This window comes from Hyla sarda, chromosome 10 (genome assembly GCF_029499605.1).
Source record: "Hyla sarda isolate aHylSar1 chromosome 10, aHylSar1.hap1, whole genome shotgun sequence".
NCBI lineage: Eukaryota > Metazoa > Chordata > Amphibia > Anura > Hylidae > Hyla > Hyla sarda.
Genome location: NC_079198.1, coordinates 112,930,376 through 112,957,831, shown reverse-complemented (window position 1 = coordinate 112,957,831; position 27,456 = coordinate 112,930,376).

The following is a 27,456-nucleotide window of genomic DNA, read 5'->3' as shown; positions in this document are numbered from 1 at the left end:
CAGATTTGACCAGCTGATAGCAGCGATCGCTGGGGGGGGGGGGGGTGGGGGATGAAACCCCCCATGGTCGCACGGTAAGATGGCTGGCTATCAGTGATAGTCAAAATCTTACTGGGCGCTGCGGGATGCCGCGAGTAGCGGCAGTAATGTTCATGACGTACCTGTATGTCATGGGTCGGGAACACCTTGCCACCCATGACGTACAGGTATGTCATAGGTCGGGAAGGGGTTAAGGGGAAATAAATATCAGACCTTTCCACCCCAAAATCAGATGTACTAATAGGGGGCCTCTTTTGATCCTTGCTATGGGGCCCCCTTCCACGTATGCCACTGGATATATGGATGCAATAGTGTGGTGAACAAGGAGAGTTGTGATGTCTGGGGTGTTGCGGTGATGTGAGTGCAGGATCTGGTGGTATTAACCTTTAGATGTCGTGACGCCAGGGTGAGGTTTCCTTAGTGTTAATGGTCCTACCGCCAACTGTCCCAGAAATGGTAGGGAAAATAAAGTAATGTACACAGCAGACATTATGAATAAACTGAAGAATTTTACTTAAAGATTTTATGTAACAGTCTTCATACATAACAGTCTCTTAAGAGGTAACCGGAATACAGGCTCCTCACAGACTTTGCTGGGACTTGGAAGCAATGAGCTTTGATGCAGGCCACTGTGCTACTAATTATAATATTTTGGCTGGTAGTAGTCACAGGATTTGTTAGATTGAGCTTTGTAACTCACGGTTTAGTGGCTGCTGGTTCTTTCAGGCTTTGGCTTAGATGAATTGAGATTTCTGCTCAGATGTTTGTGCTTCTTTAGTGTCCAAGAGATAAGAGAGAGAATTTAGTGGCTACAGCTCTTTATATAATAATGGGCTGGACTAAGCTCATTGGTCAGCAAACCTGTAAGTCCTGAACCCAGTGAACTCTGGGTACATCACATGACCCTGGAAGGTCCTTGAACAATAGTACATTACAACTGTACATCATGTGACCTGGGAAAGGTCCTATACATATATATACGTCCTATGCATTTATATTTATATATTAAACAATATATACAATTTATATGAGGTGACCAGGGGTAAGTTCTGCAGGAGAGACCTATGGGAATGAAGGGACTCCTGTACCTGGACACCACAATAGCAAGGGGTTCCCACTGAAGACACCTTCCCAATAGCTCTTTCATTGGAGAACACTATGTATTAAACATAAAAAAGGGCCTGTGTTCCCCAGAAACTGTTCCTATCCATAGGCCCTGTCTGGTATTGCAGCTCAGCTTCATTTATTTTGTGTTGCTGGAAGGAAAATGAGGAATAGTAGTTAGGACTTGTCACTAGTAGTGAATGCTGCAACCATAATAATCCCTTCACTGGACATCATCAGAGGACAATGCATGTGTGACAACGACACAATATCTCCCAGCATTCTCCATCATTAGAGAAAATTGTTCATATTGTGGGAAGTATTTGTTCTTGGATATATAGGCAACTTTAAAGGGGTATTCCATTGCCCCAGCGTTCGGAACATATTGTTCCGAACACTGGGTGCGGGCTGTGGGGGGGGTTGTGATGTCACGGCCACGCCCCTTAAGACGTCACACCCCCTTAAAGTAAATCTATGGGAGGGGCATGGTGGTTGCCACGCCCCCTTCCATAGACTTACATTGAGGGGGCATGGCATGACATCACAAGGAGCATGGCTGTGACATCACGACCCCTGCAGCCCACACCCAGCATTCCAAACAAAATGTTCTGAATGCTGGGACAGTGGAATACCCCTTTAAATTGCTTCTTGGCCTTCTAACCAAGATCAAGGGTATCCAATCCAAGGGGCAGTATCCTTATCAGTGGCTATGGCCTGAGATGTTAGACACTAGACACTGGAAGGGTATTGGGTGCACACAGCTTGGCCCAATGCTACCTGCAGACAACACAGAGCTCTTGATTGAAGCCATGCTGGATAAGAAGTTAGAAAGCCCAATGTGCGCAAGTGACCCAGAAGTGGTGACCCCGGGAAGCCTGAACTCACTGGGGGTGGGATTCCACTAAGTAATGACACGTTACCTGCAATTCTTTTTGTAATTTGTTTGTACAAAAGTTTTTTTTGTATCTATTGTTAAAAAAAAAAGCACACATAAGAACATAGTCCATGACAAAGTATACACTATCAGACAGATGAGAACAGGTAGTATAAAATACAGTAAACCCCCAGATCTACGATGGCCCCGACATACGATCATTTCAACATGCGATGGCCTCTCAGAGGCAGCATCAACATACGATGCTTTTGTATGTCGGGGCCATCGCATAAACGGCTATTCGGCAGCGCAGACTGCTTCAGCTACCACCGGATAGCCGTTTACGGTGCCCCGTGTGCTCCGCTGACGATCACTTACCTGTCCTTGGGGCTCCGGCGCGTCCTCTTCGGGATCCCCTGCATCGCCGGCGCTCTCCATCGTCGTCATCACGTCGCTGCGCACGCCGTCCCGTCATCCAATAGGAGCGGCGTGCGTAGCGACATGATGGCGGCGACGGAGAGCAAGGATGCCGGGGAAGCAGAGGCCTTGCCGGAGTGTCGAGGACACCCCGTGGACGCGGTGACAGCAATGGACGGTGACATCCAGGGCAGCGGTGACGAGCGGTGACGGTCCGGAGCGACGGGGACAGGTGAGTACAACTTCCTCTACCAGTAGTCTTCAACCTGCGGACCTCCAGATGTTGCTAAACTACAACACCCAGCATGCCCGGACAGCCAACGGCTGTCCGGGCATGCTGGGTGTTGTAGTTTTGCAACATCTGGAGGTCCGCAGGTTGTAGACCACTGTCCTATACTTTACATTGCACGGATCCCTCAACATGAGATGGTTTCAACAAACGATGGTTCATTTGGAACGGATTACCATCGTATGTTGAGGGACCACTGTACAACACTAAAATAGGAGGGTACAGTACTAAAATAACCAACTAACCCTCTGAGGAGACAAACCTCAATTCACAGCTCCTTGGTGGACACTGGGGTGGATGCCAGGAGCAAGATGGTCTGCGTTAGGTTCTTCAAAAGTAGACTATGGTCATGAATTCTTAACACTAGCCTGGAGGGTTGGAGTACTTGGGTACGTTATTGTGTGGCATGCTGCCATTTTTGTGCAAGTGGGAGATATAGATCACGTACACAAGGTTTAAAAAAAAGAATACAGGCCACTATAGAAGTGATAGTAAAATAATACACAGAAAATGAAAACAGGTGTTGGCCACCATAGTACCAGTCATCTACACTGTGACCACTGCCTTCGGCACCTATTAGTAGATACACGAACACCTACAACATAGTGGGATCGGCATCATGGTCCGGTTATTACACTGCAAACCGTTCTCCCTCAATAATGTAAACTGCGCTGACCTGGGACCAGGCTCCATCCACATCTACATCATCTAATCATCCCCAGCCGAGGTCAATTACACATCAGGAACAGTAGGTGACGGTAACTGGATTACGCAGCCGTTTTCCTCCCGAGCGGTTATTATTAGTCGGGATAAACTTGATTTGGGCCCCGCTGAGGACGTTATCTGTTTAGATCACTGACCGCACATCATTTCTTTTTTTTTTTGTTCTAGATCGGAGGCCACACGAAGGTCACGTCAGGTTTTCAGCGAGGCCCGAAGCCCAGAGGTGAAATTCATCGAATTTCATTATAGCAGGTTATAAATGTTGTAGCCGGTAATAAAAAAGAAAAAAAAACTGCGAGAGAAGCCGCTAAAATTGGATTATCCCTGAATGTTTATACAAATGTGGAAAACAAAGGTTGTGTGCTGCGTAGAGCTGAGGCGATGCGGCGCACATGTAAACAGTTCTGCGAGTCGTCTCTTTGAAAATGAAGATGGATTGTGTTTATCTGTGTTGTGTGAATAATGTCTTTGTTAATGAGGCTTTAGTGATAATGAGAAATCTCTTCATGAAATGGGAAATTGTGTTCGTTTTTTTCTTTTAAATGCATATATACATTTAAAGGGGTCGTCCCTTTGTTAGGTGAAAAACGCGAGAGAGAGAGAGATGTATGCTGTTGTTTTTAGCTCATAAAGGATTGCCTAGATTAGATGCCAGAAATTAATGCAACCAGAGATGTTGAAAATGCTAAGAAGTTTAAAGGGGTACTCCACCCCTAGACATCTTATCCCCCCCCCCTCGATCTCCAGCTATCCAATGCATGAAGCGAACTCCACTCCATGACAGATGAAGGGTGACCACAGCCGTCACGCCCCCTCCATTCATGTCTATGGCAGGAGGCGTGACAACTATGTACTAGCCGCCACACCCCACTCCCATAGACATGAATGGAGGGGTCATGGGGTGACGTCACAAACACGGAAGCTCCAAGCTTCCGTTTTAAGAACTCTGTGGTGCCGGCCCGGAGATCGTGGAGGGTATGGGAGCGCCCAGTTTTCCCGTCTCTCAGCCGGATCCGGCAGCCGTAGGCTGCAATTGTGATGTGAATGCAGCCTAAGTGAACCTTGTGGTGTAATTGGGGGGGGGGGGGGGGGGGGGGAAGACACTTTCACAGCATTTCCTGTGCTTTACTGTACCTCCATGCTGGATCAGTGATTGGCACACCAACCCCTGATATCTGGGTGTTTGTTGTTTGGTCCTCAGTTTATTGGTACACTGGGGGCCAGGATAAAAGTTGGGGAGGATATACTGCTAATGTATCAGCTGTTATAATACACAGGTATCTATGAGATCTATCGACTGAGAGACTATACACTCACTATATATAGCTATATCTGTGAGAGATACTATACACACACTATATATAGCTATATCTGTGAGAGATACTATACACACACTATATATAGCAATATCTGTGAGAGATACTATACACTCACTATATATAGCTATATCTGTGAGAGATACTATACACACACTATATATAGCTATATCTGTGAGAGATACTATACACACACTATATATAGCTATATCTGTGAGAGATACTATACACACACTATATATAGCCATATCTGTGAGAGATACTATACACTCACTATATATAGCAATATCTGTGAGAGATACTATACACTCACTATATATAGCTATAACTGTGAGAGATACTATACACACACCATATATAGCTATAACTGTGAGAGATACTATACACACACTATATATAGCCATATCTGTGAGAGATACTATACCCACAGACCCATTATATATAGCTGCATCTGTGAGATATACTATACACACACTATATATAGCTGTATCTGTGAGATATACTATACACACACTATACATAGCCATATCTGTTAGAGATACTATACCCACAGACCCATTATATATAGCTGCATCTGTGAGATATACTATACACACACTATATATAGCTGTATCTGTGAGATATACTATACACACACTATATATAGCCATATCTGTGAGAGATACTATACCCACAGACCCATTATATATAGCTGCATCTGTGAGATATACTATACACACACTATATATAGCTGTATCTGTGAGATATACTATACACACACTATATATAGCTGTATCTGTACTCTTTCATTCTGAACTAATCAAATGCAATTATAGCCAGGAAACTTATATTCAAGGTTACAATTGCTGAGCTTACAGGAAAGCTTCAAGGCCATTTAGTTTGTAGCCTCCTACACATCGTCCTTCCTGCTTAGAGATAAGACAACCATGTTACCATGTATAATCTGGAAGTGTGCCATCCTTTCATGTATGTCCATAAGAATCTAGTTTCTGTAGTAAAAACGTCAGAAGAGTCTGTATACAGCTTTGGAGTCTGTGTCATTCATTCCTCTACCAGGCATGGTCACTTATAACTACTGATTTGGAATCAAACAACATATTTGAAGGAATCCGTTGAATTCCCTAACAAATTGGCGTTTCCTGGGCGGGCTCAAAGATGACTGAAAAAGATGCATTTCCGAACCTTTGGACCTCGAGGAGGAGCAGTGACACCTGGAACTACAGATTAATAAAACAGTGCTGTAGGGTAAGACTTTATCTTGCCACCTCTATCTGTGCTTCCCGGGCTGATCCTGCTCCTTTGTCCGAGGGGGTAGGTATCGAGTCAAAATAACCCTTTATAGAGGATATGTTGTTTGAGTAATATGTGGTTATTCTCTGTTTGTCTTTCTATATGTCTGTTTTGTCTTGTGGGGTTTGTATAAGATTGGGCAGTGAGTAATTAAGAGGAAATATCTCTGATAGACCTTCTTTACCGATCTCTAGGAATTAAAAGAGAAGCCTCTACAGAGGGAAATTTCTCTGGGAAAAAGGAATGCCTCTTAAATACAGAGGGAAATATCCAGGTAAGCCCTTATAAAATAAGGCAGCAATTAGAGGGGGGGGGGGGCTGGGTGTTATACCGGTTCATACCGAAATTTTTGTGCTGCACGATATGAATTTTTCCCATACCGCAATACCGGTTGGGCCCCTCCCCCTTGGGAATGAATGAATTATCACCTCCCCTCCACCAAATCATGTTACCAGCCAGCACTGTTCTGCTCCCCCCCAAGTAATGATCAACCCAGCGGGGTACTACTCACATATGTCACCCGTAAGCACTTCCCCTCTCTTTGCGGCCGCCAGCGCTGGAACTCTATACTGTACGCCAGTGGTCTCCAACCTGCGGACCTCCAGATGTTGCAAAACTACAACTCCCACGTCTGAGAGCAATCAGCCTATCACCGGCCGCAGTGATGTCCCGCCCCGGCAAGTGATAGGCTGAGCCCACTGTCATGTAAGGAGCCGGCTTCTTACATGACAACAGTGGGCTCAGCCTATCACTGGCCGGGGCGGGACATCTCTCTGGCCGGTGATAGGCTGATGGCTCTCCGATGTGCCCATCCCCAGCGTGAGGCCGATGTAGGTAAGTTAAAGTTTATTTTCTTTATCTTTTGCAGCCCGGGCATAGGGATACAGCGTACAGCAGTGGTCTCAAACCTGCGGACCTCCAGCTGTTGCAAAACTACAACTCCCAGCATGTTGGGTATTGTAGTTTTGCAACATCTGGAGGTCCGCAGGTTGAAGACCACTGGTAGAGGAAGTTGTACTCACCTGTCCCCGTCGCTACGGACCGTCACCGCTCGTCACCGCTGCCCGGGATGTCGCTGTCCATCGCTGTCGTGGCATCCCCGAGGTCTCCTCGACACTCCGGCAAGGCCTCTGCTTCCCCGGCATCCGCGCTCTCCGTTGCCGCCATCATGTCGCTACTCACACTACTCCTATTGGATGATGGGACGGCGTGTGCAGCAACGTGATGATGACGATGGAGAGCACCGGCGATGCAGGGGATCGCGTGGAGGACGCGCCGGAGCCCCGAGGACAGGTAAGTGATCGTCAGCGGCCCACATGGGGCACCGTAAATGGCTATCCGGTGGCAGCTGAAGCAGTCTGCGCTGCCGAATAGCCGTTTATGCGATAGCCCGGACATACAATAGCATCGTATGTTGATGCTGCCTCTGAGAGGCCATCGTATGCTGAAATGATCATATGTCGGGGCCATCGTAGGTCGGGGGGGGGGGGGGGGTCACTGTGTTTAATACTACCTGTTCTCATCTGTCTGATAGTGTATACATTGTCATGGACTATGTTCTTATGTGTGCTTTTTTTTTCACAATCGATACAAAAAAAACTTTTGCACAAAGAAATTACAAAAAGAATTGCATGTAACGTGTCATTACTTAGTGGGATCCCACCCCCAGTGAGTTCAGGCTTCCCGGGGTCACCACTTCTGGGTCACTTGCGCACATTGGGCTTTCTAACTTCTTATCCAGCATGGCTTCAATCAAGAGCTCTGTGTTGTCTGCAGGTAGCATTGGGCCAAGCTGTGTGCACCCAATACCCTTCCAGTGTTCCAGTGTCTAGTGCTGGTGGGTAACATGATTTGGGGGGGGGGGGGGAGGGGTGAAAGAAATACCGTTATATACTGTGGAACCGCCATAAGTTACAAAAATACTGTTACACACATATTTGGTCATACCGCCCAGCCCTAGGAGGGGAGTACCCAGTGGCGTTGCGACCGGGGTGCGGGGGGTGCGGCCCGCACCGGGTGACACCATCCTGATGGGGTGACACCAGGTACGCCGCCGGTCCTCAGTTGCGCTGCCTGTCTCCATACTAGCAGCCCCCCACTTGCGCTGCCTCTGTAAGAGCATTCCCCCCCCCCCCCCGTCCTCACTTGTTGCGTCTCCGTACTAGCACCCCCCCCCCCCCGTCACCTGCACAGTGAACCGGCCTGCGCCCCCACGTCTTCTGTTGCGCCGGTCCGACGTCCCTCCGCAGGGCCGGCGCAGGAGGACGTGACGTCACTCGCAGAGCGACCGGAGAGAAGGAGCGCTGCGCTGGATGGGTGAGTGAGTGTCTGTCTCTCTCTGTTTGTGTGTCTCTGTCTGTGTGTGTGTGACTGTGAGTGTGTGTCTCTCTGTGTGTGTGATTGTGAGTGTGTGTCTCTCTGTGTGTGTGACTGTGAGTGTGTGTCTCTCTGTGTGTGTGACTGTGAGTGTGTGTCTCTCTGTGTGTGTGACTGTGAGTGTGTGTCTCTCTGTGTGTGTGACTGTGAGTGTGTGTCTCTCTGTGTGTGTGACTGTGAGTGTGTGTCTCTCTGTGTGTGTGACTGTGAGTGTGTGTCTCTCTGTGTGTGTGACTGTGAGTGTGTGTCTCTCTGTGTGTGTGACTGTGAGTGTCTGTGTGTGTGACTGTGTGTGGCTCTCTGTCTGTGTGTGACTTTCTGTCTTTGTGTGACTGTGTGTCGCTCTGTGAGTGTGTGTGTGTCTCTCTATCTGTGTGTGTGTGTCTCTGTGTTGTGTGTGTGTGTGTTTTTTTTTTTTTTGTGTGGGGGGGGGGGGGACCAGCGATCTAATGTGGGGAGACTTTGTGGGGAACATGCAAGGGAACCTGCGGCCTAATGGGGGGGAAACTACTACCAAATGTGGGGAATCTATGCTACCTAATGTGGGGAAACTGCTACCTAATGTTGGAAAATTGCTACCTAATGTGTGAAGGCTGCTACATAATGTGGGAAAACTGCTACCTAATGTGGGGATTCTGTGCTACCTAATGTGGGGAAACTTCTACCTAATGTGTGGAATCTGTGCTACCTAATGTGTGGAATTTGTGCTACCTTATGTGTGGAATTTGTGCTACTTAATGTGGGGAAATTACTACCTAATGTGGGGTAACTGGTACCAAATGTGGGGAATCTATGCTACCTAATGTGGGGAACTGCTACCTACCTAATGTGGAGAACTGCTACCTACCAAATGTGGGGGAACTGCTACCTACCTTAAGTGGGGGAACTGCTGCCTACCTAATGCTCCCCCCCCCCCCCCTGGCAGTAGCACCCTCATCATCCACCAGCAACCCCCCCCCCCCCCCCAGCAGCAGCACCTACATCAGCAGATCCTGATGGTGGATGATGGGGGTGCTCCTGCCAGGAGGATGATCCTGCCGATGGACGATGGGGGTGATACTGCCAGGGGGGATGGCCAGTAGCACCCTCATCATCCTCCAGCAACACCTCCCCAGTACTAGCACCCCCATCATCAACTAGCAACACCACCAGATTTATATTCAGAGGGTACAGTATGTGGCAGATTTATATTCAGAGAGCACAGTGTGTGGCGGTATATTCAGAGGGTACAGTATGTGGCAGATTTATATTAAGAGGGTACAGTGTGTGGCGGTATATTCAGAGGGTACAGTGTGTGGCGGTATTATATTCAGAGGGTACCGTATGTGGCAGATTTATATTCAGAGTGTACAGTATGTGTTGGTATTATATTCAGAATGTACAGTGTGTGGTAGTATTATATTCAGTGGGTATGGTGTATGGAAGGTTTATAATCAAAGAGTATAGTGTATAGTAATATTATATTTAGAGGATACAGTGTCTGGCAGGTTTCTAATAATTATTGTTTTCATATAGAGGATGAGAATGCGCTGACATAGTGAGGAGACGTCTGGGCGTCAAATTCTACAGACAGAAGTTTTAGCTGGACCCGGCGGTATGTACCATCTGAATTAGATAAGAAAAGACTATAGAGAAGACGTCACCTGTAGTCGCTGATATCATTGTACATTCTCCTCTCTGTGTCCTATCAGAGCTGGAGTCACTTGTCAGTTCTACAGTTATGATGAGTGAAACTACAACTCCCAGCATAACCTCACCACTGCATAAAGGGGTACTCTACTGGAAAAAACATTTTTTTTATCAACTGGTGCTGCAAAGTTAAACAGATTTATAAATTACTTCTACTTAAAAATCTTAATCCTTCCAGTACTTATTAGCTGCTGTATAAGTGATTCACAGGAAGTTCTTTTCCTTTTTAATTTATTTTCTGTCTGACCACAGTGCTCTGTGCTGACACCTCTGTCCATGTCAAGAACTGTCCATAGTAGGAGCAAATCCCCATTGCAAACCTCTCCTGCTCTGGACAGTTCCTAACATGGACAGACAGAGCACTGTGGACAGACTGGAAAGAACTACACAACTTCCTGTGGAGAATACAACAGCTTATATAAGTACTGTAAGGATTAAGATTTTAAATAGAACTCATTTAAAAATCTGTTTAACTTTCTGGCACCAGTTGATATAAAAGTAAATGTTTTCCAGTGGAGTACCCCTTTAAGTAATTCTGGGAGCTGTATATTTAAATGGTGAAAACTTCTTTAACACTTTCCCATTCTGTGGCAACTGGTATATCTGATTATTATACTGGAATTTCTCACAATGCGCTACAACAGTGGTGTCTGTCACAACAGGCTAAAAACTTACTGAGGGGGGGGAATGTATGGGGGTGACACCATTTTCTACCGCACCAGGTGACACCAACCCTAGCAACGCCACTGGGAGTACCCTAGAACATACAAAACCTTGATTAATTTGGGAAACACAAACATATGGAAAGTAGTGCTATAGTAGGAATGAAGGGATGTAAGGAGTTAAAAAGGAAGTCAGGATGTAACAGTGATGGAATACTGAGTGATCAGTATTGGAAAGACAGAGACTTACGGGATATGTTAACAAGTTAAGTTGAATAAAAAGGAACAAGATTTCTGGTGGAGTGAGACATTCTCATCACTGAACTGGTTCAAGGGTTCGGGAGGGGGATTTTCAGGTATTATGCATGTTATGTTACAAATATTTTTTTGATTCCGTTAGTCATATACTCAGCTTTTAAGTTATTTAACCTATGCTCCTCATATATGCAAAGACGACCGAAATCTGACTCCTATGGAATAAAGAATGGATTCCCTCATTCCTGAGACTGAAATATTAAAAAATGAGAAAACAGAAGATATCGGAAATTGGGGAACCTGGCAGAAGAAAAGAAGTGATAATTAGGGAATGTCCAGCAGGGGTGGTTTAGAACCTCCTAAGTACCTGGAATTCATCATGTCTTCATGTTTTCTAAAGCTTGAATGGGGGATTGTGCGGGAAGTCAGCTTGTTATACGTTTTTTTATATACTCTTTTATATTACTCTTTCTATATATTTATTAGAGATACATGAAGTTACAGTCATTAGATTCGTCATGAACTTCTCGGCTCGGCAGTTGCTTACTTTATCCTGCATAAATTAGTTCAGCTTTCAGGTGCTCCGGTGGGCTGGAAAAGGTGGATACAGTCCTAGGAAAGTCTCCAGCCCACCGGAGCACCTGAAAGCTGAACTCATTTATGCAGGATGAAGTCATCAACTGCAGAGCCGAGAAGTTCGTGACTAATTGATTCACTGTACCTTCGCTCATCTCTTATATTTATACAAGGCCACTCTAAGAAGTAGATACAATCCTGGCACAACCACTCACCATACAGGTGCCGATATCCGCGATGTCCGGTACACACTATAGTACTCCACGTGTGTGGGTGGTGCTTCACGTAATAATGCAGATCAAACAGAAAGTCCATACAAAGAAGAATAACTGGAGGGGCAAGCTGTGCATAACTAGCTTGCCCCCTGACTGGTGAGCAGTTAAGGGGTTAAGAAATATACAGGCAAGGTTTTTTAGCCCCCTCCCCCGCCTGTAAAACTTGCCAGTGGCTACAGTGGTATGTCCCATGGGTAGGGGGGAAGGAGTGCACCAATCAGGGGTTTAATAGTTTCCCGGGCTTTCAGAGGCCCTCCCCTGGGTATTTATAGCTGTGGTGCCTCCCTTCCCCCCTCAATCTGCCCAGGACCCGGAGTTTTGTCTGCCGGTTGGTATGTATCTGCGCCTTATATTATGGCCCGGATGGAGCAGGAGGGTGAGGGCTGGCATGCTCGTTTGTGGCTGAGCTGGCCTCCCCTCCTGTTGCACCCTGGCTGTTGCACCCTGGCGTTGGGTTCGGGAGGCTGGCGGACCTCTCACAGTCCCGCTCTCCTTCCCCCTGTCCTGCCCGTTCCTTTAATCCCCTTCCCTGTCCCATTCCTTTCATCTTCTGCCCGTTCCGTTAATCTCCTGCCCGTTCCTTTCATCTCCTGCCCGTTCCGTTAATCTCCTGCCCGTTCCTTTAATCTCTTGCCCCTTCCTTTCATCCTTTTCTCTGCCCGTTCCTTCAATCCTCTTACCTGGCCCGAGCCCCTTTCTCATGCGTGCTCCTTTTGAGCACGCTTTGCCTCCTTCCCCGTTACTGTCCTCTCCGTCTGCGGTGGCGGCCCCCTGGGTGGCTGCTGCTGTTTTTTGCGGGCTCGCGCAAATGGACGTTTATTAACGTCCATTTGCGTGTCCCTAGCTATTATGCGCGATCACAAGTCGAGCGCGCATCATAGCCGCGGGGTCCCGGTTGCTATTAGCAACCAGGACCCATGCAATGCCGGACATCGCCGATCGGGCAGATGTCCGGCATTACCTTTTTGGATGCGGCGATCAAAGTTGATCGCCGCATCTGAATGTATGTACGGGAGTCCCGGCTGCTCAGTCGGGCTGATCGGGACCATCGCGATTAATCGCGATGTCCCGATCAGCTGGAACGCAGCAGGAGGGTCACTTACCTGCCTCCTGCGCGTCCGCTCGTGGATTGATTGCTCCAAGCCTGAAATTCAGGCTTGAGCAATCAATCACTGATGACCCAGATCATTGCCATGTTAACACATGGCAAGTGGTCTGTGTTAGGTACTGTGTGTGCAGTGTTGTGGCTCCCTATGGGAGCTATAGCATTGCACACACACACAAAAAAAAAAAAAAAAAAAAATTATGAAGATCAATTTAACCCTTGCCATTAAACGTTGGATCACTACTCCCCCCCCCCCCCATACATAAAAAAAAAAAAATTAATAATAAATAAATAAATAAATAAATAAATTACTAAATAACTGAATAAATAAAATAAAATAATTAAATAAAATATAAATATCTGTATTACATCAAGCATATACACCTATACGGTATCGCTGCTTGCGTACATGTCCGTACTATTTAAATATATCTTCGATTGCAGTACTCCTTCAATGGCGTACGCGCCAAAAAAATAAATAAATAAATAAAAATTCATGAATAAATAAATGAATTAACAAAAAAAAAAATGAATAAATAAATAAATATATAAATACATAAATAAAAGATTATAAATAATAAATTACAATGATATGAAAAAGTACAAACTATATAGATTTCACTGCACATACGCATGTGGTATCAAAGGCCACGTGCGTCAATGTCCGAACTATCAAGTTATACATCCTCATTTGATTGCATGGTTTGCGGTGTAAGCGCAAATTAATAATTACATATATATATTCTACAGTCCCATATAGCGTATTTTGGTCGCTTTTTATACGTAAAAAAAAAAATGAATAAATAATCACAACCCTAATTGACACGACAATGGTACCGCTGTAAACTTCAGATCACGGCGCATGGTTCTTGCAGCCACTGCACCCCAAACCCTCCATCACCTCTCCTCTGCTGCTGGTTTCCCGGCACCATTCCGGGCGGCGGCAGAGTACCCGCAACCAGGTGGTCTCCAGCGTGCCTTGTCCCACGCCTGCGGTGGTGAAGTGGTTCCTCCATCTTTTGTGCCTTCTCCATCTTCTGGACTTAGTGAGCGTTCTGTTGCGGGGGGCAGTGGTGGCTCTATTTTCGTGCCTGCTCTTGGGGCTTTGGCAGGCCAGTTGTCTTCAGCTGGCTAGGTTGGGTTGGTGCCCTCTCCTTCCCCGGTTAGTGTGCTTATGGCTGTTCAGGGTAGTATCCGCCTTTGGTTCCTGTGTGTTTGGTGGGTTTGGGTCTCGGATATAGGTGTATGTCTATGTTGGTCTCTGGTTGTGAGTTGGGTACGTCTCTTCTTGACGGGGTGCTTTGGTGTGGTATCATTTTCTGCGGTGCTCACTTAGGTGAGTGGTCTTTTGGCCTTACGCTCTGGATGACCGGGTTTTGTGGACTTAGCTCCTGAGGCTTGTTCCTTATCCTGAATCGGTGGCACCCAGTTACGGTTTTGTTTCTTTTGGTTTTCTCCCCCCTTGGTTTGGTGTTTCTCTCCGTCACTAGTTGTAGTCCCTCTCCGCTGCTCTGTTTGTCCTAGTGTATTGTCTGATGTTTTCTCCTGTTTTGCTCCCGATCTCTGGTAGGCATGGGACTCCTGTATGTCGTGCTGGGTGCTTTGGCTGATGTGGCGGTGGCTAGGTTTTGCTTGGGTTTCAGTTTGTCTTTCCTTGTGGGTTCTTCTGTTTGTGGTGGTTTTTTCCAGAGGGGGATTCTCCTGTGCTCTACGCTTGTTAGGGTGTGGTTTGTTGTAGTCTTCCGCATGCCGTGTGGTGTCGGTCTGCAGTTTTCCTGTGTACGGGGAGTGTTTGCGTTTTCTCTGTTTTGGTTTCCTCGGGGCTCGCTAGGTGCCCCTGTTCCGGTCCTTGCTGGTCTACTGTATGTTCCGCATGGAATATGGTTCTGGGCGGAGTTTTTTCCTGCAGGTTGTCTCTGGCCACCGAGGGTGTCTGGTATTTGTGCCCCCGCATATGTGCCCCTGGTACGCTATGGGCTGACATTTCGGTTGGTTGGGATTTTTTCAGGAGTTGGGCAGTGGACTGGCCTGCTTTCAGTTCCCCATTGCAGCGCACGGGGAGCTCGCTCTGTTCTCTGTTGTGGCTGGTTTGGTCGATTGTGGGTGTGGTGTTTGGTTTTCCAGTGGTGCTGCGGTGGGTTTCTGCCATGCTTGGGGTTTTGTTTGAGCTTTTCCCTTGGTGTTGGTTGTGGGACTTTGGGTGCTTGCTTCGGCAGCTCATGTTTTAGACTTGTAACGTTACTGTGTGGGTTGGCATGGCCCCTGTGATTGGTTGCGCGCTACTTTTGTGATGCTTTTCTTCTTTTCTGGTGTGTGATTTGAGTGATCAGGGGGCGTGTTTTCTTCCTGTGCTCTGCCTGTTGCATCTAGTGCTTCGCTGTTTGGAGTTACGATTTCTTTCAGGGCTACGCTCCCTGGGGTCGGTTTTGGGTGTTGACGTTTTGTCCCGTTTTCTCTGGCTGTAGTTCCGGAGGGTTGCTTGTGCGGCCGGCCCGTGGGTCCTTGGGGAGAGTGGTGTAATTCTTGGTCTGCTTTGGTGGCTCCTGCGGTTTGGTCGCACTCACGGTACGGCGCTTGCGAGTGGTTAGTGTTGGTGTGGAGGCAGGGATGTCTACAGTCGAGGAGGGTCCCGGAGGTTCCAGAGGGTCTGTGGACGGCGGATAAAAACTTAAAAAAATAAAAATATTGGTTTCCATACCTGGAATGCCCCTTGATGTAACCTTATAAGGCTCTGCTGTTTGATTTACTGTTTCGTTTTAATAGGATGTGATAACGGGAGTTATCTGCTGTGTCACCTCTCCTAGGAGTTTCGAGATTTGGGCAGTGTTCTCAGTGTATCCAAATAACATTCTGAGTATGTGATGCTGGGATCTTCACCTGTTTATGTGAATCACCTATAAAAAAAAAAAAAAAAAAAAAATTTAAAAAATAAGAAAGTTGGTTGGCTTTCCCGCTGTGCTGCGATACAGTGGGGTGCGGTTGGCGCACGGCACATGGCAGGGGGTGATTTTCTTTCTGCTTTGCAGGTGGTGTATACCTAGGGGCTGGGCCCATGAGTGGGTGGCCTTGCTGTCGGCGACCGTTTTTTTCCTATCATTTTCGAGTCACTTGGTGGCGGCTGCGGGTCGGGTTTTTGGTTTTCGTTTTGCGTAATTTTTCTGATCCGAGATTTTGCGCTAGCTTTTTTCAGGGCTATGTGGATGGGGCACTTTTTCTTTCTCCTCGTCTCCTTCCATGGGACTTGGGTGTCCGTGTTTTTGGGTGCCTATTTTTTGCGTTTCATGGAATAAGTTTAAAAAAGAAAAAAAAAAAAAAAAAAAAGGCCCGTCGGTCCGAGACTGTTTAGGCGATCCGGGAGACGCAGCTCGTGCTCCATGACTGTTTTGTGAGTTCGGGATTTGCTCTCTTTTTGTATCGGGGCCGGCGGAGGTGGATGGGGTTTCCGGAGAGGGTAGCGCTGCACGTGGGGCGTGGGCGTTCTGCATGTTATGTTGCTATTTTCGCCCAGTTTGATCTTTCCCATGTGTGTTTTTGTTTTAAGAGCGGCTTTCCGCAAGGTGGTGCGAGTGCTGCAGCACTCTTCGGTGTATGGGCGAGTCTGAGAGGGAAGTTCACACGGGTTATTTAAAATTAAAGAAAAAAAAAATAAATAAATTAAAAAAATAAAAATTAAAAAAAAAATTAAAAAAAAAAAATTAAAAAAAAATTTGAAAATTAAAAAAATGGTCCTGGTGGCAGGTACCTCGGATTTCCTGGAGAGGAAATGTGTTGAGCGGATTTCCTGGAGAGGAAATGTGTTGAGCGGATTTCCTGGAGAGGAAATGTGTTGAGCTGATTTCCTGGAGAGGAAGTGTGTTGAGCGGATTTCCTGGAGAGGAAATGTGTTGAGCGGATTTCCTGGATAGGAAATGTGTTGGGCGGATTTCCTGGAGAGGAAATGTTTTGGGTGTGCCGGGGGGCTGAGGTTTCTCTTGGGTGGGGGTCGGAGCCCAGTGTAGGGCTAACTGGTCTCCTCCGTGGCGGTAAGAAGACGGTGAAAGCGGGGTCAACCCGGGGTAGACCTCCACACAGGACAGTGTGGCAGCACCTCTCGGGTTGGTAAGAAGCCAATCGGTGTCTTTGTTACAGTTAAATTGTTATTTATATAAGTAATTTTATAAATAAAGCTGTGGCCGATTCCCACCCACGGAAAAGTTAAATTGTTGTTGTGTCAGTTATTATTTAATTAATTATTGTAATAAGGGGGAGGGGTAGTTATAGCCTGCTAGGAGCTAATTGGGTCTCAACAGTCTGGAGGGGCAAGCTGTGCATAACTAGCTTGCCCCCTGACTGGTGAGCAGTTAAGGGGTTAAGAAATATACAGGCAAGGTTTTTTAGCCCCCTCCCCCGCCTGTAAAACTTGCCAGTGGCTACAGTGGTATGTCCCATGGGTAGGGGGGAAGGAGTGCACCAATCAGGGGTTTAATAGTTTCCCGGGCTTTCAGAGGCCCTCCCCTGGGTATTTATAGCTGTGGTGCCTCCCTTCCCCCCTCAATCTGCCCAGGACCCGGAGTTTTGCCCTCCCTCCCTCCCTTTTTGTATCTTTGTTTATTGTAAGTCACAGCTTGGCGGTAAGAAGACGGTGAAAGCGGGGTCAACCCGGGGTAGACCTCCACACAGGACAGTGTGGCAGCACCTCTCGGGTTGGTAAGAAGCCAATCGGTGTCTTTGTTACAGTTAAATTGTTATTTATATAAGTAATTTTATAAATAAAGCTGTGGCCGATTCCCACCCACGGAAAAGTTAAATTGTTGTTGTGTCAGTTATTATTTAATTAATTATTGTAATAAGGGGGAGGGGTAGTTATAGCCTGCTAGGAGCTAATTGGGTCTCAACAGTCAGAGCACTCACCCCAAATTCAGTGAACAAGTGGGTACTTCTCTATTTCATAATTCTCTCGTCGACAGGAACATCAAGGGAGCAGGGAAGGTAGACAAGTTGGCAGGGGGTTCACAGTCAAACAGGGCGACACTCCGTATCGTACGGTTGTGCTTCGTCAGGCCCCCTGGCATGTGACGTATCCAGACACGTGAGCTTAAATAGCACGTGACCAGTAACCATAGTGAACATCAACAAACAAAAATTAACACATTATTTACTGGTGCACATAGAAGCTAAACCCAATTCTGAAGCAGGAGACAGCAACAATAGAAAAAACAGGTAATTACAAAAAGACAGAAAATTCTTGCAGGTCATTTAGACCAAGAGGGCCATTGGCCTCCAGCCGGAGGATCCAGCGTGCCTCTTTATGCAGTAACAACTGATGTTTATCTTAGGCAGCAGTCCATGTGAAAATAATCAGAGTGTCTTTATTTGCAACTCAAGTTTCGAGCTTGTGCTGAGCTCTTCGTCAGGCATAATACAGAACATTGTAAAATACAGTGGTTAAAAAGCCTGGGGAAGGAACTTGTTCCGGGTCACAAGGTCATTCAAAGGTATTAGATAATTATTAAAAGCATAATGAAAATGAACATTTTACATTTCACATTTATACAGACGTTTGGGATAAATGCATACGTTTGACAAATACTTGTATAATGTGGATAAAAAATGACTTTGCAGCGCTGCTGCCCGCATACACAGCCCACGCCGACCACCTCTGAATGAATGGGATCCTGAGCGAGGCTAAATAACAAATCATAGTAAATAATAGTAACCTCCCATTCACTGGGATGTCACTGAGGGTGCAGATTCGTGTATATTGTGTATTGTGTGGCGGAACACAAGCTGGTAAAGCTGAGCTCATTAAACACAGGATCGCAAAAGGTGTGTGTTGTGTACTGTGTAGCGGAGCGCAAGCTGCTCAGGCTGTGGTGATGGCTACATCCTAACACAGGATCGCAAATGACCTGTAGTGCTGCGATGTCCCGGACATCCTTAGGTAAGGTAGAATAAGTGCTGACATCAATATGATATCACATATTATGGCGGCACTACAGGTCATTTGCGATCCTGTGTTAGGATGTAGCCTTCAGCACATCCTGAGCAGCTTGCAAGGTCATGTGACTCAAAGGAATATCCTTAACCCCCCTGTTGTATAGTAATGAAGAGAGGATAGCTCTACGCAGGTAACAGATTACTCCCTGTACCCGGGGGACAGGCATGCTCCCTTAAAATGAGGGAGGAGGGTTGCGGCAGAAACAGGCTTCTTATTTTTTCAAACTCACCCAGGCCCCTGATGGTGTCCCTGGTACCAGCGGGGGAGCAGCACCAGCAAGCTCCCACTTAATGGTAGGACAGGGGAAGGAGTCTGTGAGGATATAAAGCAGCAGTACATAGGATACCCACTTATCACATGACTTGTCATCTGGGCTGTGAGTTTTGCAAAGGGCTGGCCTGAGAGATCTCTCCTTGCAGTGCCGGCCCTTTCATTCATTTAATCAATATTTGGGGGTGCAGGGGAGGCGATGGGCAGCCTATGCCGGCCACTGGGACTATTTTAATGTAGGGGCCTGGAGCTGCAGCTCCATCCACCATTATGTTAATCCGGCCCTGATACCAAGACGTGCACCATCCCTGTCTTTAAAGTCTAAGGGAAGAAATGTTGCCCGAGTTATATGTGACCCATGACGAATGGAAAACCTAACTTTATTTTTATGATTTTAACAACAAATTCTTCAGCTGTAGTAGAGTAATAACTACCGTATATCAAGCAACTAAATCTTCTAAACCTCAATTGTTTTTACTCGCTCTTCTGCGAATTCATTTAGAAAGCACATTTTCCACCTGACTAGTCACAAACAAACAAAACAGAGGAAAGCATCTAAAATATTCTACAACTTCCTCCACATTTAGACTGGATTTATACCACATTCAATAATATAAAGAAAACAACAGCTCCAATATGCTTTTAGATGTGTAAGGTCATTTATTAAACAAGCAGTTTATAGACATCCATGCGGCTCTGCGTTATAACAGTATTTGTGTTTATCCCCTTAAGGATCGGGGGTTTTTCCGTTTTTGCATTTTCGTTTTTTGCTCCTTGCCTTTAAAAAATCATAACTCTTTCAAATTTACACCTAAAAATCCATATGATGGCTTATTTTTTGCACCACCAATTCTACTTTGTAATGACGTCATTCATTTTGCCCAAAAATCTATGGTGAAGCGGGAAAAAAAATCATTGTGCGACAAAATTGAAAAAAAAACGCTGTTTTGTAACTTTTGGGGGCTTCCGTTTCTACGTAGTACATTTTTCGGTAAAAATGACACCTGATATGTATTCTGTAGGTCCATACGATTAAAATGATACCCTACTTATATAGGTTTGATTTTGTCGGACTTCTGGAAAAAATCATAACTACATGCAGGAAAATTAATACGTTTAAAATTGTCATCTTCTGACCACTATAACTTTTTTATTTTTCCGTGTATGGGGCGGTATGAGAGCTAATTTTTTGCGCCGTGATCTGAAGTTTTTAACGGTACCATTTTTGCATTGATAGGACTTATTGATCACTTTTTATTCATTTTTAAATTATATAAAAAGTGACCAAAAATGCACTATTTTGGACTTTGGAATTTTTTTGCGCGTATGCCATTGACCGAGCGGTTTAATTAATGATATATTTTTATAATTCGGACATTTCCGCACGCGGTGATACCACATATGTTTATTTTTATTTTTATTTACACTGTGTTTTTTTTTTATTGGAAAAGGGGGGTGATTCAAACTTTTAATAGGGGAGGAGTTAAATGATCTTTATTCACTTTTTTTTTTCACTTTTTTTTTGCAGTGTTATAGGTCCCATAGGGACCTATAACACTGCACACACTGATCTTCTATGTTGATCACTGGTTTCTCATAAGAAACCAGTGATCAACGATTCTGCCGCATGACTGCTCATGCCTGGATCTCAGGCACTGAGCAGTCATTCAGCGATCGGACAGCGAGGAGGCAGGAAGGGGCCCTCCCGCTGTCCTGTCAGCTGTTCGGGATGCCGCGATTAGCCGCGGCTATCCCGAACAGCTCGACTGAGCTAGTCGGGAACTTTCACTTTTAGCCGCGCGGCTCAGCTCTGAGCGCGCGGCTAAAGGGTTAATAGCGCGCGGCGCCGCGATCGGCGCTGCGCGCTATTAGAGGCGGGTACCGGCTTCACTATGACGCCGGGCCCGCCGTGATATGACGCGGGGTTACTGTGTAACCCCGCGTTATATCAGAAGAGCAGGACCAAGGACGTACCGGTACGTCCTTGGTCCTTGAGGGGTTATAGAAGACATTGGAACCAAATTCTTCCAGTCATGGATGTTCACAGGTAATTTTCCAGGTGGGGGGGCATAAATTTAATGGGGTACTCTAGTACTTTAAAACGTATCCCCTGGGTACGGAATCCACAGGGTAAGGAATACGTAAGTGTCTAATCGAGGGGGTGCGACCGCTGAGACCCCCCCCCCGCGATCTTCAAAATGGCATGCGCTCCATGCATTCTCTATAAAGAGCTGGAGGTAAATGAGCGATCAACTTGGGTATCTCTGGAGCTTCCATAGCAATGATTTTCCATTGCCATATAAGAACTTAGCACCCATTCTTATTTGTCAAATAAGAATGAAATGTTCTACACCATGTGACTGGATGACATTTGGTTTTGGTATACACAGCCGGTGAAATAAATATTGAACATGTCACCATTTTTCTTACTGAATAGATTTCTAAAGGTGCTATTGACACTAAATTTTCACCAGATGTTGGATACAACCCAAGTAATTCATACAGACATAAACCAAAACAAATAGTCACAGAAATTAATTTATGTGTAAGAATGTGAAATGGAAAAAGTATTGAACACGCTTACTGATATTTATTTAACACTTGTACAAAAGCCTTTGTTGGTAATGACAACTTCAAATCACCTCCTGAATGGAGAAAATAGAGGTATGCATTGCCCTGGTGGGATTTTGATCCATTCTTCCACACAAAAAATCTTCAAATCTTGAAGGTTCTGTGGGCCTCTTCTATGAATCATGATTTTTAGTTCTTTCCATAGTTTTTCATTGGGATAGAAGTCAGGTGATTATCTGGGCCATTCTAGCAGCTTTATTTTCTTTCTTCGAAACCATTTGAGAGTTTCCTTGGCAGTGTGTTTGGGATCACTGTCTTGATAAAATGTCCGCCCTCATTTCATCTTCATCGTCCTGGTAGATGGCAGCAGATTTTTGTCACAATGTCTCGGTATATTTGCCCATTCATCTTTCTTTCAGTTATGTGAAGTTTGTCAGTACCATTTGCTGAAAAGCCGCCCACACCATGATGTTCCCACCAGACTTCACTGTTGGTCTGGTGTTGTTAGGGTGATGTGCAGCGCTATTTGTACTCCAAAGATATTGTGTATTATGGCACCAAACAATTAAATTTTTTCTCATCTGACCGCACTTTATTCTCCCAGTAGTTGAAATGTTTCCAAATGTTGTGCTGCAAACTTTATACAAGCTTGAACATACTTTTTATTCAGCAACAGAGTCTTGTATGGCCAGTGTGCATACAGGCCATGGCGGTGGAGTGCATTACTTACTGTTTTCTTTGATACAACAGTATTTTCTAATTCCAGGTCTCTTTGAAGCTCTTCACACGTGGTCTTTGGTTCTTGGACAATTCTCCTGATTATTCTTTTCAATCCTCTGTCAAACATCTTGTGAGGAGCACCTGGTCAAGATAAATATATGGTACAATGTCTTTCCACTTCCACATTATGGCCTTAACAGTGCTAACTGGAACATTCAGAAGCTTAGAGATGTGCCTGATACCAACATCATTGTTATGTTTTGCAACAATTAGGTTGCGAAGGTCTTTGTATGTATGGGTTACTGGAGTTACTGGTGAAAATTTCATATGATTAGCACCTTTGGAAATATATTTAGTGAGAAAAACGGTGATGTGTTTAATACTTATTTCCCTCGCTGTATGTTACTGATACCGTTCTTTGTCATTATTGTAATCAAAGATACCAGGTTCATAAAGGTCAAGATGGCCGTCCTTTTTTTTTTTTTTTTTACCAATACTGGAAGAATTTGATTCCAATGTCTTCTATAACACAGATACTGTTATCACACAGAGCCTCATGATGTCTATAAACTACTTGTTTAATTAATGAACTTATCTAAAACCATTTTGAAGTGTTGTTGTTTTCTCTATATTATTGATGTTTTTTGTCACGGATATAGGTGGTAAAACCAAATTCAGGCCAAGTTCACACAGTATAAAATGTGCTGACGGATTTTATTTTAGAGAAAGTCTTTCAAAATGCAGCCCCCCAAATGAAGATCTGATCGCTTCCCATCCGGCACCCCATTATCCACATCTCCTACAATGTATCATCCCTGACCTCACTGTTTTTCGTGATGTACAATATAACACTCCCATCATCCCTGACCCCTGGAGCTCTCAATCGAATCTACCTTTCTAACACACAATGTATCACTCCAAGAATACCTGACCCCCAAAGCTCACATTCTAATCTAACTATGTAATCACAATGTATCACTCTAAGAATACCTGACCCCCAAAGCTCACAATCTAATATAACTATGTAACCACAATGTATCGCTCTAAGAACAGACCCACAGAGCTGACAATCTAATATAACTATGTAATCACAATGTATCATTCTAAGAATACCTGACCCACAGAGCTGACAATCTAATCCACCTATATAACACACAGTGTATCACTCTAAGGATACCTGACCCATGGAGCTGACAATCTAATCTAACTATGTAATCACAATGTATCACTCTAAGAATTCCTGACCCACAAAGCTCACAATCTAATATAACTATGTAACCACAATGTATCGCTCTAAGAATACCTGACCCACGGAGCTGACAATCTAATCTAACTATGTAATCGCAATGTATCGCTCTAAGAATTCCTGACCCACAGAGCTGACAATCTAATATAACTATGTAACCACAATGTATCGCTCTAAGAATACCTGACCCACGGAGCTGACAATCTAATCTAACTATGTAATCGCAATGTATTGCTCTAAGAATACCTGACCCACGGAGCTGACAATCTATATATATATATATAAAGAGAAGACCTCACTCACTGACTCATCCACGCCCAGCCTAAACCCTTGGACCTAGAAAGCTGAATTTTTTCACAGGTGTTTTTAAGACGTAGACGAGGAATAAGAAAGTATTTTTCAAAATTCGACCCTTAAGGGGGTGAAGAAGGGGTTGAAAGTTTGTATGGAAGTCCATAATTTTTTAAGCTATGAAACTTTGTTTTTAGGCTAACTATTAGAGATAAAGAAACATATGTTTTAACATTTTGTAAAATCCCCCCCCTAAGGGGTGAAACAGGGATTCAAAGTTTGTATGAATTAACCCCTTGCCACAGAACGTCAGGTATACCCGGCGCTGCGGCACGGGAGGGTTATGAAGTGAATTTAGGAGCTGAGCTTGCATCATACCCGCACGGTCCCGGCTGCTATCAGCATCCAGGACCCGTGACTAATGGCGGACATCGCCATTCCGGCAGATATCCGCCATTAACTCTTTAGACACGGCAATCAAAGTTGAAAGAATTCGGGTTGTTTGGATGCCTGTAGACTTTACCCAGAGCGGCCTCATTACTATAGGATCATAAAAAGTAGATCTATGTTACCCCCAAATTTAACACGAGTGAAGCCGCGGGCAGAAGCTAGTAAACATATAACTATGTAATCACAATGTATAACTCCCATCATCTCTTAGCCCTGGAGCTGACAATCTAATCTATAAAACACATAGATTATAGTATCACTCCCATCATATCGGATCTCCCAATCTAATCTAACTATGTAACCACAATGTATCACTCCCATCATACCTGACCCACCCAGCTCACAATCTAATCCAACTATATAACACACAAAGTATGACTCCCTTCATGCCTGATCCAAGGAGTTCACAATCTAATCTACTTGTCTAATACAAAATGTAACACTTCCATAATTTCTGACCCCTGGAGCTTGCACTTCTTATCTCACACAATGAATAACTCCCATCATCCCTGACCCCCGTCACTCACAATCTCATTTACCTATTTAACACACAAGGTATCAATCCCATCATCTCTGACCCCTAGAGTTCTTTTTTTTTTTAACTGTTTGTTTATTAAAGAATTTTTCTTTAAGACAGATATATTCGAAAGTAAAGAAAAATGTAAGTACATAGAATAATAAACAAAGGTCATTACATATTAACAAGACCAGGTTACAATATCAAGCTCTCAAAATGTTGGAAAGTCCAGATTTTTCTCAGGTCAGCTATGTGAGTATCCAGGGAAGGCCCCATGTCAGGGACAATTGTGGTGTCTAGGTGGTGACAGTAATAGTGTAGGGTATGTTGGTATTTAACCCTTAACTGTCATGACGCCAGGATGCTGTTTCCTTAGATAAATGGTCCTACCGCCAACCGTCCCAGAAACGGTAGGGAGAAATAATTGAATGTCCACAGCAGATATTGATGAAAACCGGAATAAACTTTACTGCATATTTTATGCAACTGCAGATTATGGAACAGTCTTTGTATAGAGGACCGTAGTTCAGGTTCCTCACAGGTTTGCTGGGACTTCTGAGATACAATGAGTTTTGGTTTGCTAGCCACTGTGCTACTGATTCTATGATAATTGAGTTGCAGTAGTCACACAGGATTTTAGTAGTTTTGAGCTGGGTAACTCACGTTTTAGTGGCTGCGGAAAATAAGGCTTCAGGCCTAGCTTGAATTGATGAAGAGATATGAGATGTGCTTTCTTTGATAATCCGGCAGGAAGAGAAGAGCGCAAATTAAGTGGCAGCAGCCCCTTATATATAAAGAGGTTGGGACAAAGCTCATTGGTCAGCAGAACCTGTCAGTCCTGACCTCTGGAACTCTGGGTATATCACCTGACCCAATGGTCCTTGAACCATAGCATAACATAAAGACACGTGACCTATAAGGTCCTATACAGAGGTATCCTATCTGAATTATAGGGGTATTCCAGGAAAAAACTTTTTTTTTTTTATATATCAACTGGCTCCAGAAAGTTAAACAGATTTGTAAATGACTTCTATTAAAAAATCTTAATCCTTTCAGTACTTATGAGCTTCTGAAGTAAAGGTTGTTCTTTTCTGTCTAAGTGCTCTCTGATGACACCTGTCTCGGGAAATGCCCAGTTTAGAAGAGGTTTGCTATAGGGTTTTACTTCTAAACTGGGCGTTTCCTGAGACACGTGACAGGATTAAGATTTTTTAAATCTGTTTAACTTTCTGGAGCCAGTTGATATATAAAAAAAAGTTTTTTTCCTGGATAACCCCTTTAAATATATAAATATATACATTGCATATCAACATATTGACATATTGAGAGGCGACTAGGGGTTAGCCCTCCAGGAGAGCTCATTAGCATGGAGGGACTCTGGCTGAGGGGCTCCAGACAAAAGGGACAGGACATGTCCTGTACCGGGACACCACACAATTAACATAGATAAAAGCCGTTATCTGATACATAATGAAGCGAGGATTTTATGACAAGAAAAATGGTATTAGTGGATACCAGCAATATCTCTAGAGTTCCTCGGAATCCGGATCACCTCAGTTTATGGTCAATAATCCATGTAACATGCAGAGAAGAAGATATAAAATAATGTACATAAAAAAGTAGAACGTAGAAGGTTGGTAAGAAATAGAAAGGGGGGAAAGAATATATAGAGAAAGGGACAGGTAAGTAAATGTGACCCCCAGAGTTCACATTCTAATCCAACTATCTAACACACAATGTATCACCCCTATCTTACTTGACCCCCAGAGCTCACAATCAAACTATATAACACACATTGTATCACTTCAAGCATAACTGACCCCCCAAAGCTCACAATCTAATTTACCTACAGTATTAAATACACAAGGTATCACTTACATAGTTACATAGTTAGTATGGTTGAAAAAAGACATACGTCCATCAAGTCCAACCAGGGAACCACTTCCATCATCCCCGACCTCAGAAGCTAACAATCTAATTTCCTTATCTACCACTAATGTTGAGCGCGAATATTCGAAATGTAAATTTTTACCGCAAATATCGGCACTTCGCGATTTCACGAATATTTAGAATATAATTATATATTCGTGATGACAAATATTCATTTTTTTATTGAGAATTTATGCTAATATTTATGCCAATATCAGCACTTCCAGACTGGACATTAATCCCTCCCTCCTTTTAGGCGAGATATAATTGCACATGCGCACTATGCGAATTTCATAACGAATTTTCGCATGGAAAAAAAAAAGAGAACGAACATAGTGAATATGCGAATTTCGCCAACACAGGACAAATATTCGTCCATATATTCGCAAAATATCGCAAATTCGAATATGGCCCCTGCCGCTCATCACTATCTACTACACAATGTGTCACTCCCATCATCCCTGACCCCAGATCTCCCTTTGGTAATGTATTCTT